The sequence below is a fragment of the Littorina saxatilis genome, linkage group LG17 (genome assembly GCF_037325665.1).
Source record: "Littorina saxatilis isolate snail1 linkage group LG17, US_GU_Lsax_2.0, whole genome shotgun sequence".
Classification (NCBI taxonomy): domain Eukaryota; kingdom Metazoa; phylum Mollusca; class Gastropoda; order Littorinimorpha; family Littorinidae; genus Littorina; species Littorina saxatilis.
Genome location: NC_090261.1, coordinates 23,200,599 through 23,218,427, shown reverse-complemented (window position 1 = coordinate 23,218,427; position 17,829 = coordinate 23,200,599). Strand labels below are relative to the sequence as shown.

The window sequence follows — 17,829 nt, the reverse complement described above, 5'->3', positions numbered from 1 at the left end:
CGTGTTAGGGTGTGTGTGTGTGTGTGTGTGTGTGTGTGTGTGTGTGTGTGTGTGTGTGTGTGTGTATGTGTGACATCAGTTTATGTGTGTGTGTGTGTGTCACATCAGTTTGTGTATGTGTGTTTGTGGGTGGCTGTGTGTGTATGTGTGTGTGTATGTGTGTGTGTGTGTGTGTGTGTGTGTGTGTGTGCGTGCGTGCGTGCGTGCGTGCGTGTGTGTGTGTGTGAGTGTGTGTTTGTGTCCCTCGGCGCGTGACAATATATCTGCCAATAAGTTGAACTAAAACAGGGTTCAAGTGGGAATTACACCTGAAAAAGCAGGAAGGGAGCAGAATACATGTTATGAACTCCGTTATTTATTGTTTGAAATGTTACAACCTGGGAGAAGTCACCCTCGCACCCCGTCCTTAGTTTCTCTTGACCTACCTTTGAAGTATTCTTGAGGACATGACTAGACTACCCAATTGCGCCCATTGCACGGCAAAAGAGAGCGCCGTTCCACCCGGCCGATTCCGCTATAGACGTCACGCGTCCAAGGGAGGTGATTTTCGAGCCAGCTGCATTGACTCGGCCAAGAACGCAAACTTTCTTCGATTAAAGGCATTGTAGCATGTCTAAAATCATGGGACTTGTGTTATCAAGCTTTTAAAATCACCAAGTAACTTTTAAGAATAGTTTCAGTTACATGCGAACTCATTCTGCTGAACGGATTTTGAGAGCCAGAACCCAACAGCCTTAAAATGCACCTCTTTCCTTTTTTCATGTTCTTTTATGGTTTGCCGATTTTGTTAACATTTTTGCATTCATAATGAAGATTTTATGGTGACTGTACGGAAATGTACGTCCTCTAGTTTCTAACCTTCCAAAAATTGGGGCTGGGGGTCGGGAGAGAGAGAGAGAGAGAGAGAGAGAGAGAGAGAGAGAGAGAGAGAGAGAGAGAGAGAGAAAGAGAGAGAGACAGACAGACAGACAGACAGAGAGACAGACAGAGACAGAGAGGGAGAGAGAGAGATAGAGAGAGACAGAGAGGGAGACAGAGGGGAGAGAGGGAGACAGAGAAAGTCAGAGAGAGACAGAGAGAGACAACGTCGAAACTTTGTCAATCATTTCGGTTTTTTCACCTGCATTTTTAGTTTCGTAATATTCTATTCAATTAATGTTCGGTCAAACATAGAGGTTCACTGATTGTGTAAGACGAAAAGAGTATAACATAAATGCATATTGTTTCAAGGAATTTGCTGAGTTAAATGGATTTGCGAGTGCGAAACTTTCCCTCCCAAAAAAAGACGCGTTACTAACCGACAGTGTTCTCCGGTGATGGCCACGGTCGACTTTGTGTATCCCAAATTTGGTTTTCAACTTTGGTGAACACTTTCAGGACTAAAATATTCATCGTAATCAACTCGAAGGTAAGTTGTTTTCAGTTGTTCCACATGAGACGTTATCACTTATTGTACTCCATGTACACATGCACAGATTACTTGATTGTGGAGACCATGATTGGAAACGGACCGGTCAAAGATGGCGGGTCTTTCCAATAGTCACAATGTCAGCCCTAACTCAGTTCAAGGGATACACATTCTTTTAGACTCAACTTTTGAGTCAGTATAGCGAAACAATGGGTCACAAGCAGTGGAACACAAAGGAAAAACACGTTTCACATAGACGGACGCAACCTTTAGAAAGCTGTTTAATCAGACTAGCTCAGTGCATGAGACTGAAAGCGGGGGCGGCCATTGATATCTCAAGTACTTAATTGGGCATTTTACGATCTTGAGGGAGGACGATGTATCCAGACAAGCTGCTTCAAGTTCAAGTGAATCTGCCCAGCGGACAGTGGTATGAGGAGAATTTAGAACTTGACACATTGGCTCATTACATACTTGACTGTCTTTTGTCGACCTGTTCTGTTACTCACTCAAGTAGGCAGCCGAGATACCCTAGCTGCCGGTGTCACGATTTCAATCTTTCGCCTGTGTACATATTTCCCCCTCGACATATACTCAAGACTGAAATGTTGTTTCCTGGTAAAATTAAGAAGCGAAATTATTTAAGGACGAAAAGCATGTCAGTTTCTTGCATGTGAAGAAAATTGGTGGTAAAATTTAATAGATTTCAACCCAAAAATCTAATTCTTCGAAAACGTGTACTGAGTGGTTACGTCCCTTGAGTAAGAAGGAAACATTTTAGGATGAATCAAATTTCTAAGTTAAATAAAACAAATTGGTTGGACAAATTTGGCCCCATGAATGTAAGGTACACAAGGTCGCTCATCAGTACTATCGTAGGGTGTTTTGTTCAGTGTAGAGTTTATTCTAGTTCAACGAGGCCGAGAAGCGAAATATCAACACGGCGAAAGATGAAAACGTCACACCGGGGGAGAGAGCGAGACAAAGAGGAGCTATCGGGTGGAGAATGGGGAGGTGATTCGGGGAGGGGGGTGGATTAAAGATGAACGTATCAAATTGTTATTTGTAAGGAGGAGAGAGTGAGACAAAGAGGAGCTATCGGGTGGAGAATGGGGGAGGGGATTCGGGAGGGGGGATTATAATGTGTGTGTGTGTGTGTGTGGTGTGTGTGTGTGTGTGTGGGCGGCAGGTTGGGACGGCATTTTATCAACGAACGTACAAAATAACAAAACAAAATAAAGAAAGACCAAACAAACAAAAATTAAAACCTGACACATGCAGGTTTGTGTAGTCATTCGTTAGACTGATTTTAACCTGTCTTAGACGACTACCCATAGTCTTTTCACATTCACTGAATCAATCAATCAATCAATATATGAGGCTTATATCGCGCGTATTCCGTGGGTACAGTTCTAAGCGCAGGGATTTATTTATTTATTTTTGTATTTTTATTTTGTGCAATTTATATCGTGCACATATTCAAGGCGCAGGGATTTTTATGGGGGCGAGGACGCCCCCATTCTATACGGATAGTTTCGAGGTTGACCATGGGCAGCGCCATTTTGTTGTGAAATACGTCATCAGTTTGTGTACACAGGAAGTTGTGACATCCGTCACCCTATGGGAGGGGTGACGTCAAAATTGTTCATCTGTAGAAAGTTGTGAAATCCGTCACCCTATGGGAGGGGTGACGTCAAAATTGGTCATCACAGAGTTTGTGTAACACAGGAAGTTGTGAAATACGTCACCCTATGGGAGGGGTGACGTCAAAATTGTTCAACAAAAACATGATATGTCGCATTGTGCAGGGTCAACTGCAACAAACTCAAACCGAGCCATTCATACCTAGCTGTATTTGAGTGACTTATATACCCGACATTTTTATTTCTTATTTTTAGCACAGGTGTAGGAAAAATCATGAACCAAAATGTTATTTATTTTCTAATTTAACATTTTTTTTACAAATATGACCATGGTCTTTTAAACATACAGTGACATTAAACATTGTTATGTTAAAAAAAAGAAAAAAGAAAAAAAGCTTTTGTGCACAAATCAGAAAATACATTGTACATTTTACCTACAGGCCAAACCGTGAGTGTCTGTGGCAAAGCCCGACCCAGGAAATTGCACTGATTTTATATTTAGATCAGAGAGAAATTGTCAAGAACAGGCGCTTGCATTTGGATGTGTCCAATGATAGTAGGTTTGGTTGTGATCAATCAGAATAATGTAGGAATAAAAATGTATGACAGTTTAGTATGATGACATGTAATTCACATATGCTGAAATATGATATTATACATCATGTAATATTATTATGGCTGTTGCCATGACCATGAAACCCAACAAAGGTTTAATGTAATGTAATTCAAAATACCAAAACCGAGCACCTATTAATCTCGTCTTTGCGCGTGAAGATTGAGGCCGTCTGCCAGTAGCGGTTAGGTCATACAGTGGAACCCCTCTCTAGCGACCTTTAAAATGTTGACAAAAATCGGTCCTTGTGGAGGAGGGTCCTTACAGAGGGAGGGGGCGGAGTCAGGGGGCCACAAAGAAAGTCAGATTAAAAAAAAGAAAAGAAAACAGAGAAGTTTGAGTTGCTGACGACCGTTCTCTCTGAAAGCAAACTGCTTCGATTTCATGTTTGTCCTTGGTGTCCACCAGTTCTGGTGCATGTACTACCCTGGCCAAGTTTCCTCTCAAGACATCAAAGAGACCGCCCCAGTATACTCTACAGCCTCTGGGCGAACCACCTCTCATAGCTAAAACTGGGTCAATGACCCCTGGGAAGAAGGTCAGTGTCTATAAAAATTTTACTCCTAGGCCTGCGGCCAGGGGGGGGGGGGGGAGTATACCGGTACCATTTGAGAATCAGACCAAATGAGAATTGAACCATTTGAGAACATCCTTTTTTTTTCAATCACTACATCGAAGGCCTGCGGCCCGGGGTTCACATGGGTTGGTTTGTTTGTTTGTTTCAAACCCACACCCATATACAGGCATTTCCCATTTAAACCATTTGTCGGCCCCCTGTCGATATTTATCGACTAAGTTCCTTGTTATCTATGCTGTGTGAGATGGAATTTTGTTACAAAATACATCACGCATTCACATCGGCCAGCAGATCGCAGCCATTTCGGCGCATATCCTACTTTTCACGGCCTATTATTCCAAGTCACACGGGTATTTTGGTGGACATTTTTATCTATGCCAATACAATTTTGCCAGGAAAGACCCTTTTGTCAATCGTGGGATCTTTAACGTGCACACCCCATTCAAGTAATGAAACACTCGGACTGTGTGTGTGTGTGTGTGTGTGTGTGTGTGTGTGTGTGGGTGTGTGTGCTACCTGACGGATTTTGATGAACATTGGTTTACATATTCTTGAGAGCATTCGCTTGTGTGGCTGTTCTCCGATATTTGATAGCATTATTTGATGTCATATTTTCCCGTTTGTAAAAGTTGAGCCCGCACTGTCAGAGAGAAGAACACATGAATATAATATGTAGAAATCGCAAACCCGGCCAGAAGGCAGACACGGACAAAATGTAGGATGCTGATACATGTAAAATATGTGTCTGATGCGAGTATAGGCTTACTACATGTATGTTTACAAAAATCGTGAATAATATCTAGCCGAGATGAATCGCAACCTTTGTACCTCTCCCTTTATTTAAGATTTTTTCCCATTCTTCTTCGTGTTAGTTGGACGGTATTCTTTCTTTTTCTTTTTTCTCCCAGCCACAACACAGATAGCGTAATAGCGGCTGTTTTATTCATTCTTCTGTCTCGTTCCCTCATATTCGCATGTGATATTATGTCACTCCTTATGAGATTACACCCCCCAAACTTTGTTGCTAGACCTTTGTTAAGGAGAGAAGAGGCGAGGAAAACTGGTATGAAGTACAAGTCAAAAATCGCACCTTGATCTTACCTGACTCATTTACGGCACTTGGCAGTCTTTTGTCGGGCTTTTGTCGATCGTTTGTTCACTTGGATAATAAAATTACGGACATGCTCCCCCCTCCCCCCCCCCCCTCCTCTAAACTTTGCCAAAATGGGTCCTCTTGAGACATCTCGCGTATGAGAACAAAAGAAAACCGAACGGGCAAATCATATGGACAACACATGTTGAATTTCTTCTTAGGGTACGCTCACCAGTAAAAAAAAAATGCAGCCAATGTTTTCTCGAAAAGTTGTGCTTGTGTGTGTGTGCGCGTGCGCAGGTTTTTTAATGTACTGTTTCGTTGAGAGGATCGTGGGTAGTGTTTTTCCTCTTCATTTTAAAGTGTTCATTACAGACATATAAGAAAAAATAAAGAAAAAGAGAGAAACAAACAGCAAAAAACAAGTCGCGTAAGGCAAAAATACAACATTTAGTCAAGCTGTCGAACTCACAGAATGTCCATAGAGGGGGAATCGAGACGAGGGTCGTGATGTGTGTGTGTGTCTGTGTGTCTGTGTGTGTCTGTGCGTGTGTGTGTGTAGAGCGATTCAGACTAAACTACTGGACCGATCTTTATGAAATTTTACATGAGAGTTCCTGGGAATGATATCCCCGGACATTTTTTTTCCTTTTTTCAATTAATACCTTTGATGACGTTATATCCGGCTTTTTGTAAAAGTTGAGGCGGCACTGTCACACCCTCATTTTTCAATCAAATTGATTGAAATTTTGGCCACGCAATCTTCGACAAAGGCCGGACTTCGGTATTGCATTTCAGCTTGGTGGCTTAAAAACTAATGAGTGAGTTTGGTCGTTAAAAATCGGAAACTTGTAATTAAAAATTTTTTTTTTATCAAACGTTCCAAAAACAATTCCATCTTATTCTGCGTCATTATCTGATTCAAAAAACATATAAATATGTTATATTTGGATTAAAAACAAGCTCTGAAAATTAAAAATATAAAAATTATTATCAAAATCAAATTTCCGAAATCGATTTAAAAACAATTTCGTCTTATTCCTTGTCGGTTCCTGATTCAAAAAAACATATAGATATGATATGTTTGGATTAAAAACACGCTCACAAAGTTAAAACGAAAAATATAATATATGTATTCTAAAACGGATTTTTGTTTTGATGTACATTTTTCATTCAATTTTCTTTTCATGTTTGCTTGCTCTTGGTTTAAACAGTTTTATTCAGTTGCATAAATACAAAGCCGTAATTGAAAATTGTAATTAAGGGAGCACAACAAGATAAACTTATAAATGTGCTCTTAGAAACAAACGAGTAATGTGGCGGACAATATTGTAAATGCATGATATTTAAACAAATGAAAACAAAAACAACAACAACGATAACTATAGCAACAGTGGTACGGAAATCTCACACACACACAACGCACACTCACACACACACACGTGCACACACACACGTGCACACACACACGTGCACACACACACACACACACACACACACACACACACACACACACACACACACACACACACACACACACACACACACACACACAGACACACACATAGAGACACAGAGGACAATCAGATACAGGGAGAGAGAGAGAGAGAGAGAGAGAGAGAGATAGAGAGAGAGAGAGAGAGAGAGAGAGAGAGAGAGAGAGAGAGAGAGAGAGAGAGAGAGAGATATTGCATCCACTATAGATCAATTCAATGCTCTAGTAACAAAATGACTAAACATATGGTGTTAACAAAAACGTTTGCTGTCTAATATAAATTTCTGAATCTGATAAAACAGCGCTGTGTTTTCAGCCAAGGACTTGTCACTATTACCGTACATAGCACACAAAACAGTAATATTATTATTATCTGGTAGAGTATCAATAGTGGTTGCTCTAACATTCGTGTACAATGGACAGTCAAATAAAAAGTGTTCACAATTTTCAACATGAAAACCACACCTGCAGAAAACATCATTTGTCAAATGTCTTTTAAACATATCTGCATTTAAATCGCTTATCTCTAATCTTAATTTACAATGAATGATTTCTGCTTTTCGAACTTTAGAGTAGACATACGGGGGAATTAGAGGGTCATCTCTGGACAAAAATCTTTTAAAACAACCAATTGAATTCGTTTGTTTTATATGATCAGGTAATTCATTCCATAAAGATGTTGCAGAAGGAAAAAAGGAATGCTTATATAATTCAGTTCTACATCGAAACATTTGCCTATCATATGGTTTGCGTCGGTGGTACGGATTTACTGCTGAAATGAGAGATGGTAAGTAATCAAGTAAGTACACTGGCGCTAGACCATTAACTAATTTAAAATAAACGATCAATTTATGTTTTCTGCGCCGTTCTTGCAGTGTTGTAAAACCTGACTCATTGTAAAGTTTTTGATGGCTTGTTCCACGAACAGCTCCGATAATAGTTCTAATAGCATCTAGGTGCATTTTTTCAAGTTCAACTGCCAACATTGCATTGCAATTATCCCATATTACATCTGCATAGTCAAAATGAGGAAGAATAAAAGCCTTATACATCATTTCTAGTGCCTTGCGACTGAGCCGATATTTATAGGAACGCAAACATGCAACTAAAATACGAGCTTTAACAACTATAGAGTGTACATGATGATTCCATTTACAGTCATTTTGCAGATACACGCCCAAATGTTTATGAACAGTGGTTTCAATTAATATCTCTTCGCCAAATTTTAGCGGCAATGTTTCCGGTTGTCTTCTAGTAGAGACAGTCAATAATTCAGTTTTGGACTGATTAAAATTAACTTTCCAATTTTTTGCCCATTGCATTATCTGTTGTGCATCAGAATTCAAAATTTCAGTGCGTTCAAGTGTATTATCGAGGGACACGTACATACTCGTGTCGTCGGCAAATATGCTTGCTCTTCATTTAAACTGTACAATAGCCGCCATTTATATGTATTTTTCTAGAAAACTGTAAACACCACTATAAGCATTATGCTTGTGTTGTTTACTCTATATGCGTTTTTTATTTGTAAATAATGCACAAACGTTGAATAAAACAGTTTAAACCAAACGAAGAGAGGTACAGCTATGCAGCACAGCAAAACCACTATTTTTCAATCAAATTGATTGAAATTTTGGCAAAGCAATTTTCGACGAAGGCCGGACTTTGGTATTGCATTTCAGCTTGATGGCTTAAAAACTAATTAATGACTTTGGTCATTAAAAATCGGAAACTTGTAAATAAAATTATTTTTTTATCAAACGATCCAAAAACATTTTCATCTTATTTTTCGTCATTTTCTGATTCCAAAAACGTATACATATGTTATATTTGGATTACAAACAAGCTCTAAACATTAAAAATATAAAAATTATGATTAAAATTAATTTTCCGAAATCGATCTAAAAACAATTTCATCGTATTCCCTGTCGATTCCTGATTCCAAAAACATATACATGTAGATATGATATGTTTGGATTAAAAACATGCTCAGAAAGTTAAAACGAAGAGAGGTACAGAAAAGCGTGCTATGCAACAGAGCGCAACCACTTCCGCGCTAAACAGGGTCGTTAATTTCACCGCCCTTTGTACGAGCGGCGGACTACGGTCATTGGGAAAAAATGCAGTGCGTTCAGTTTCATCCTGTGAGTTCCACAGCTTGACTAAATGTAATAATTTCGCCTTACGCGACTTGTTCTTTTTCCCACACACTTTGGACACGTGCGAGTACCCGCAATAGAAAATTAACAAAACACCTTCCTCCCCCTCTTAGGTGAAATGAAAGCGGACGTTTTCAGCGTGCATTCCCTTGAATTGACTGAATGGTTAATCATGCTTCCGTGATCTTGGGAGTTGTGGGTTTTTTCTGTGACATTCACAAACATACAAATGACAGAGTCCGACTAAAGGCTTACTGGAATTTACTGTTGAGTAATAAGTGTGTCCTCTTAGGACCATGCCAGTGCATGGGGGATATCTTGGATACAGGGCGGACAGGCTTGCAAGCAATATATAACTCTGACTGTTGACCGTCGTTGTAATTTCCCACTTTGTAGTTGTCAAGGTATTTTAACATGTGGGCTTTATATTTTATAAGCTTGAAAAAGAGCATTGTTAGTAATAACGCGCGCTATTTTTAGTTAAAAAAGGGATCAACTTGGAATGTGCACCCGACATTCCAATTCGTTTTCTCCTTTCTAATAATGGGTGAATTTGTTTTATTATAACTGAATTGCTTACAACCGAAATACCTACATGCCGAAATAACTGAAATAAAAAAAATAAACAAATAGACGAATAGGGAAATGATACATAAATAAGTTCATAAATGAATGAGTTAATAAATGCGTTATGGCGAAATTTAGATAACAAATTAGGAACTTTAACATTAATTTCAAATTAACTAACCAAATAACAAAATCAATAGGTAAAGTGTTGTATGGGGACATGTAACAAAATGAGGAACTTGAAAACCACCATGTAGGTGTCCGACATTTACTGGTGTCTTGTTTGCAATGATTTCAATTTGGTTCCAACATTTTGTTGTCGTCGTCGTCGCTCTTGCTGTCTTTGTTGTAGTTGTTGTTATTTGGGGGTTAAACGGGAAAAGGGGCAGAAATATGTAATTGGACTATTGAACGATCGTTTTCACACTAGGTGTCGGACTTCAAGTACAACGCGGGGTAAAAGTACTTAATGGAAATCCTTGAGCTATGAGTTTAATAGATAATCGTTTTTTTGAGCAATTTCCATGTCTGAACATCCCACGGATATCCGCGTTCCACCCATCATTTCCTTTTACACGACAAAGTCGTGTCGTAACAATTCCCTTCCACCCTCCCCCTACCCCTCCCTATACACTTGATAGTCCTCAACTTCGACCTACGGCGATAGGGGGATAATTGAGACAGCACTCTAAGTAGCTTTCCAGGTTACTGAAAGACTTTGATTTTGATCACAAGTTTTGGAAACTGTGAGCCCTTTTATCCTCAGGGAGACAGACTGTGTACAACGTGGGATTTAGAGCGGGTCAAAGTTGAATCAAACTTGCCACATTCATTTCTTGCCTCATGATTAGCATATGCATCGTTCACTGCTTACTGTTGTTGTTGTTTAGAAATCAGTGCGCGCGCGCGCAAGTTTGTATATGTGTGTGTTCGTGCGTAAGTGTGTGAGTGTGAGTGTGTGTGTGTGTGTGTGGTGTCAGTGTGTGTGTGTGGTGTCAGTGTGTGTGTGGTGTGCCAGTGTGTTTGTTTGAGTTCGTGCCTGTGTGTGTGTTTGTGTGTGTGTGTGTGTGTGTGTGTGTGTGTGTGTGTGTGTGTGTGTTATAGTGTCAGTTATTCTTTCTTTTGTCCCGAATCCTTGCTTTCCAGAAACCTGTGATGTCATTCTTCCTTGAAAATTTCTTCCAAAACTTGGTTGTCCAACTTTTGTCCGAGAGATGAGGTCGGAACGGTGGTATGAGAAGAATTCAGAACTTGACACCTTGATGTCATCTGACTGATTGGCTAATTACACACTTGACTGTCTTTTGTCGACCTGGATCATAAAGTTGCCGACCATGTTGATTTACCCACCCCCTTATGAACGTGAGTCTACTTGAGACATCAGCGTAGCCAACACACACCAAACCCAAAGTCGGACCGTAACAAGTTTTCATTATTTTATGTCTGCCACCCCACTCCCTCCCCCTTTTAACCCCCTCCGCCCCCACCGCTTACCCCTTCTCAGTTCACAGTTAATTGTCTGCAGCCTCAACCCCCCGTGGGTAATAAATCACTCGACTATCGTCGCCTGCTTCTGATGACCGCTCTAAATAATTTGTCAGATAGCAGTGTGCAAAAGACACCGTTGAGTGTACATGTATTACCTTTCCTATATGCTTAGGACACGTGCCTTTTCAAGTCATTGTCAATTACAAAATGTAGGTCTTACAACACAGCCACTGATTTTCAGGTGACGGTATCAATGCCGGGTCCCTGCTCTGCGAAAAAAAAGTGTTTGCATTAATCAGAAGAAACATACTGCATAAGCGTAATTTAAGTTCTTAAGTTGTGAGATTTTTTAATGATCACGATGCCTTCAGTGCTTACTAAATTCTTTGATTAGATTGATTTTTTTAATGAAGTTAGAATTCTGCTGCTCTGGTTAGTGAAATATTCAAAAATGCTATCATGCTATTTTGGCACCGTCATGGCTTTGTAGACTTATAATATATCTGCGTAATTGATTTCAACTCTTAGAAATCAAAAGTATAAAAAATTGTATTGTGTCTCCTCTTGTCGTTAAATAATCACAACAACTGTAAAACAAATTTGCTTTGATAAAGCTCCCGTTTTTCTCTCAGAATTTTGCTCATTTTTGTTTTGTTTACATGCCCCAGACACAAAAACTACAAAACGATTCATAAAAATTCCGTTCCATGCATTCCGTCTCCTCTCAATCTAAGATCCCCCTCCCCCCCCCCCCCCAAAGATCCTCCCCTTACAGTTTGTACAGGAGCGGGGCATTTAGGAGCCTTTGCAATTTTATGACCCGTCTGAAAGAAGTGATTGACTGGACACTGTCAAGTGCTCTTAAAGAAGCGATCAGATACGTGAGAATCACAGTGTGAAATTTGACAAGAGGTTGACGGAAGTCTGGCAACCAGATGTTAAAGGGAAAAAATAACTCACTGAAAAAGTGAGATCGCACGTGTCGGACAGATGAAGGTTGGAAAAAAAGGAACCTTCTTGGTATGGATAACACTGGAAATATAACGTGGAAAACTTGTAATTATAGGTGCTGGACTTTCAAATTCAACTTGATCGCACATGTCGCCCTTAATTGTCTCTCTCACTGCTTTCTTATTACCCTTGCAAGTTGAAACCACCCATCCCTCTCTTGCTTGATGGCAACTTTAAAGTTCTCCTTTTTCCCAACCGTTTTGTCCCAGCATATAACCACTTCATGTCCCTAAATTGGCACTAGTTTCTGTGAGGACGTTAAGCTTAGGTTAACCAACCAACCAACCGTTTTGATACTACCCATGTATCATGTATGTTTCTGAACATTTTGTTTTTATTTGGTATTGCTTCATTTTGCTTTTTTTCATTTACAATGTATAATCTGTGAAAAAAAGGCCAAAACCAAATAACTTTTAGTTTCCGATGACAAGGTGTAGTGTATTTAACAAACAAAGTTTGATTGTAATGATTGCTTCCATTTTCTGTGCACCTCCCACCTCTACAACATGCATACACTTGATAGTCTTCAACTTCGACCTACGGCGATCGGTGGATAATTGAGACAGTACTAGCTCCGAGGAGCTTTCCAGGTTACCGAAAGACTTTGATTTTGATAACAATGTTGAAAAGGCTGTGAGCCCTTTTATCCTCAAGGAGAGAGACTGACACCGGCCCCTATAATGGGCTTTAATTGGAGCGTGTCAAAGTTCATTGCATCCTGATCAGCATATGAAACGTTTATCGCTTATTGTAGTTGTGTATAACTCATAGTAGTGGGAATAAGGTGACGCGCTAGTGTGAGTTTGTGTGTGAGTGTGTGTGTGTGTGTGTGTGTGATTCGTATATATATATATATATATATATATATATATATATATATATATATATATAGCAGTAACGGATGTTATTTGTGTTTGGACAATTACAAACATTTAATTCTTGTACACAGATTAAAGACAGTTTCACTTCCAGGTCAAATGTCTTAATGATGCAAATACAAATAAAATACCCTCAAACTGTTCTGAAACGATCAATTTTCGTTTGAAATACTTCATTTCTTATGTAAGGAATACACACTGGCCCACAGTCTTTTGTTGTCTTGGCTTGCGGCCTAAATCTGACACAACAAGGCTCGAAGAAGGGACATAATGCTTTATTTCATATATTAAAAAGAAATACATGTAGTGTCAACACTCAGTTGGCAGTAGGCCAGAGACATAGTAGGCAGTGGAAAGTTACTAAAAAGTGACCTAAGTTGAAAAGATGTGTATTTCTACTCCAGACATTATATGGAGGCTCTGGTGTCACTAATATCAATGTGCTGTCTTTGCTTTGTTTAGCGACCAGCATCAAAGAGGCGCATCGAGGACTGCCTGGGAGAAGAGGACCACCAGGACAAAGAATGAAATCGATTGAATATGCTGTGCTGTTGCCCTGCTAAGCTGCGTGCATTTTTAATTTCTCCGCAACATAATATGCATGTTTTTGTTATGAAATAAAATTGTTGATCGTATCTTGAGTTTATGGTGTTACATGTAATAGTCCTTATGATCTGTGACTGAATGTGAAAGTTGGTGTGTGTGCGTGGATACATTTACCAAAACCTACATTCACTCTCAACGTTGCATTCACGTCGAAATCAAACCAAACCACAACCACAACCAAAAATTCACGTTGTGTCGACGTGTAATTCACGTCAATTGTATCAGGAAAAATGCACCAAAACACAACTTTTACGTTGTGTCAACGTAGAATTCACGTAATTTTTGAGCTAAATTTTGACCTAAAATTTACGTTCCATTCACGTGGACATTGGAGAGAGAAAAGAGACACTTGAAAAGAAAACTTACAAACATTTACATATTTTTTGGAAACATTCCGCCGAAAGAGTCGCTATGCAAGCGTGAAACCAACAATAGAAATGTTTGGTCGAGACGCGTCGCCATCATGCATAAAGCGCTTCATCGTCTTGTTCATTCCGTCGCTGGCTGTGTAAAGGCATGTAAAGTTCATATCTCATCTTTTATTATCGGTACGAATCTAAGTTTTAAAACACACCGTATGTACCCCAATTCCAAGCTACACACCAAATTTCAGCTCAATCGACCCATAGGTACCAGAGATACAAGTCTAAAGAAAGAGACAGACAGACAGACAGACAGACAGACAGACAGACAGACAGACAGACAGACATACAGACAGACAGACAGATAAACAGACAGAGTGAAACTCAACCACCCCGTATTATACCGTGGTGTAACAAACAATCGTGTAGACTCGCTGATACAGCAAATCATACTAGTCACACAGTTGCTTCCTCGAGCGTCCCTGGAATCGATAGTTAACTCCCTATAAAATGCAATAAGCGACAACGGAAAAACAGACGACACCACAGACATTTCATTATAGAACATGCAGCCTCAAACATTTATAGGGTCGACCATAACCACTTCACGGGTCGCATCCTCAAAGGCCCGCGAGAATCAATAATAACACCCACAAGCGGATTGACTCGGTGATGCGGTCAGTGATGGTACAACAAAATGGGCCCGGTGTAACACGAGAAAATTACTCCCACGAGATTTTTACTCCGGAGTAATAATTTCGTACGAAAATGTTACTCCCTTTACGAAAAAAGTACTCCCCCATTACACGACAGATGAGTTCCGAGTAAACATTTCGTACAAAAATGTTACTCCCCTGACGAATAAAAAACGAATAAATTACGTCACCCTTACACGAGCAATTTAACTTCCTATGCCAGGTGTACGAAATGTTTACTCCCTTGTCCCCTTTTAGTCTTGGTGGTGGAAGATATAGAGGGAGGGTAGCGCGACATTCGTTTGCGCGAGATCCCATACTAGGGAGGTTTAGATATTGCGTCACGTACCCCGACCTCACCTATCCCTATCGAGATATGAAGTCACGCAGAGGAATGTTGTAAAAACTGCTCGTTAGATACCACGTCACGTATCAAAGTAGGGCAAAACTCCTTTCCAACATCATGCATTTCGTGCTTTAAAAAATCGTGGACAGCGCGCTAAAGTCTGCAACAATACCCAGTGTTGAAACTGCTGCTGTCATTGTGTGGGTGTCGCAGTGAGCAGTTATGTTCCACTGACCCAGATCATACCGAGTGTTAACCAGCAGGTAAAGTCAATGATTTTTGTTTTTTTGTTAAGGAAACAGAAAAGAAAAGTAGGGCAATCGAACTGCGAGCGTTGGCTTGTATTCGTTCTGGGTCACTGGAGAGAAAGGGGGAATGTACGTTCTGGCTCACCGATTCCGACAGACCCTAAATATTAACGCAAAATAGGCTTCTGGACTAAACTTTTACTAAAATGAAACATGCGACAAAATCAGAAAAATACTGCATAAATCCATACAAAAAAAATAAAGTAAAGTAAGGTTGTTTTGAACCAATGCCGGGTCTGTCGGAATCAGTAACCCAGAACGTACATTCCCCCTTTCTCTGATACAACGCTAAATTTAGTTTCCATTGAAATATTAATCCAATCTGCCCGTCGTAGCCAAGCCCAAGACTACCGTATTGATCTGGTAAAAACAAACAGCCAGCCTGCCGCAAGCTAGTCTTCTATATTCCTCCAATGGCAAGACAAGATTAAATCATGTGATAGCAACAGTTACGTCACGTCCACCCTAATGTTTTGTTGTGGCTAGCAACGGGGCTGGGATATCTTGTCATATTACTTTGGTGGTTGTGCTGTTCAGACTTGTTGGAAGCGGTGGCAGTTTTCTGTGAGAGAAGTGTTTGAATTTGTGTTTCTGTTGATTAATCTCATGTCTCAAGACAGTATTTCTTCACAAGAATTAGCTCAGGAAATTAGTGAAGCGCAAGCAGCTAACCAAAAACTGTTAGATTCAGAAAGTATGGCTTTTGAGCAAGCTCAGGAAATTCCTCTTCCACCACCAACACCATCAGAATTTTGGACAGAAGAAGAGAAGAAAACTTTGTTAGAGAATCGGAAGTATTTTGAAGAAATGGTGCAAATTGTAGATAAAGCTGTAAAAGAAGGGCCGATAGAATTACCTAAAAAGCCGAAAAGAAAGATTGAGCAGTTGTTCAAAGAAAAAACAGGAGTAAAGAAAAGCAGAAATGATCTCACAACTCCACAGGCATTACACAATTATCTGATTTCTAATCAAGCTGATATAAAAACAACGATTTCCAGAGAAGCTTTTTCTGAGAAATTATTTGAAAACCCATCAAATGAAGACGAAATGGTAGAAAGATTAAACAAAGGAGTGAGAAATTTAGCTAGACAAGATGCACAGACTATGATGATTTACATTCAGTTTGGCAACTTTTTAATTCTGTGTAAAAACTGGCAGGAGAAGGAGAGGAAAGAAGGGAGAATAACAGAAACTTGGGCTGACTGGTTGAAAGCAAAAACAGGCTATTCCGATGTTCATGCACGGAAATTACGAGCCGTTGCAGGTGTTCTTTATGGATATCCTGGATTTTTTGCTGTTGGTCTCCCCTTTCGTTTTATTTACAGCAAGCTAAATAACATTAAGAGCATGCTGCAAGTGCCAGAATTTGCTTCCATCTGGAAACAAGATCCTCATGTACCAGAAACAAGCCAGCTCCAACATTCTCAAGAATTCTAGGATTCTAAAAATAGTACCGTTCACGCGTGAACGGTAGGTCTTGCTGGTAAACCGGCGGCTTGGGTCACTCTGTTTCAACGCTTCGCTTCACTACGCTTCACTACGCTTCACTACGCTTCACTACGCTTCAATATTTAGGCTGCCTTTTCAGGCGGCCACCGAGTGCACTTTATGCAAATGACTTGTTTATTGAATCAAGCTTTGACAAGTGTACTTGGTGGCTGCTTTGAAACTCAACAAAGCCTTCTCCCCTTTCACAAACACTCCCCTTTCACAAGCAACGTCCTTTTCCCCGCTGCAGTCAAAACAAAGCTGTCATAGCGGGTTTTCCCGATTGACAAAAATTCTTATTACACACTCAGACTATTTGGAGTCGCGTTTGTCCTCCAGTGGCCAATTGCATAAGAATATTCTGGTGATGAATAAACGCGCTTTGTGTCATTAGCATCTAAAGATTTCTTGTTTACAATAGTTGTGTTGATCTGATGAAGCGCGGAACTGATCTTAGGGTTGTCATGGTGAAACACTCGCTTCTGAAACAGTGCTTCCTTGTAGTTATCATGCGATATGCTCGACTTTACAACCTGTTTGCTTACACCCTTTGCTTTTTTAACCACCCCTTTCTCACTTGCAACACTGTACATCTTTGCACGCAATCCAACATACTCCTTAATTATCTTCCCATTCATTTCATCTTTCATCTTTCCAATAACCTTCTTGTTAACATTTGAGTGCAATGGTGATTCTTTAGGGTAGTCGCAAGTGTCATAAAAAGAATCTTTTCCTTTTACTGCAGGACTTTCAGCTTCTAGATCTTTGTAAATGTCATCCGCTGGAATGTCAAGTAAGAATGAATCTGTGTCTGTGTAAAGTACTCTCGATTTGGGATATCTTGGTTTCAAATAATCATACAAAAACTCAAGCATCAACAGTTTTGACAACTCTAGCACAGTAAAGCCTATGAATACTGGTTTGTCAAGCTTGACTACAAGTTTTTTCATTAAGATACCATACAGCTGTTCATGAAAGTATTTAAAGTCTTGATACTGTGGTTTGGATGTCAGCTTGATGGCCTCATTTTCTCTTGTAACAAGTCTAACATCTTTTCTCTTGTGTGGGTTTTCCATTGTCTTACCAAAGCAA

General features: G+C 39.9%; 1 long non-coding RNA gene across 1 annotated transcript; it reads left to right on the top strand.

Annotated features, from left to right (window-relative positions):
* The first annotated feature begins 1,080 nt into the window (after positions 1-1,080).
* LOC138953012 (uncharacterized) lies at positions 1,081-13,567 on the top strand. The gene is made up of 2 exons (XR_011451469.1): positions 1,081-1,408; positions 13,395-13,567. It is a non-coding gene; the product is annotated as an uncharacterized lncRNA (long non-coding RNA).
* The last annotated feature ends 4,262 nt before the right edge of the window (positions 13,568-17,829 follow it).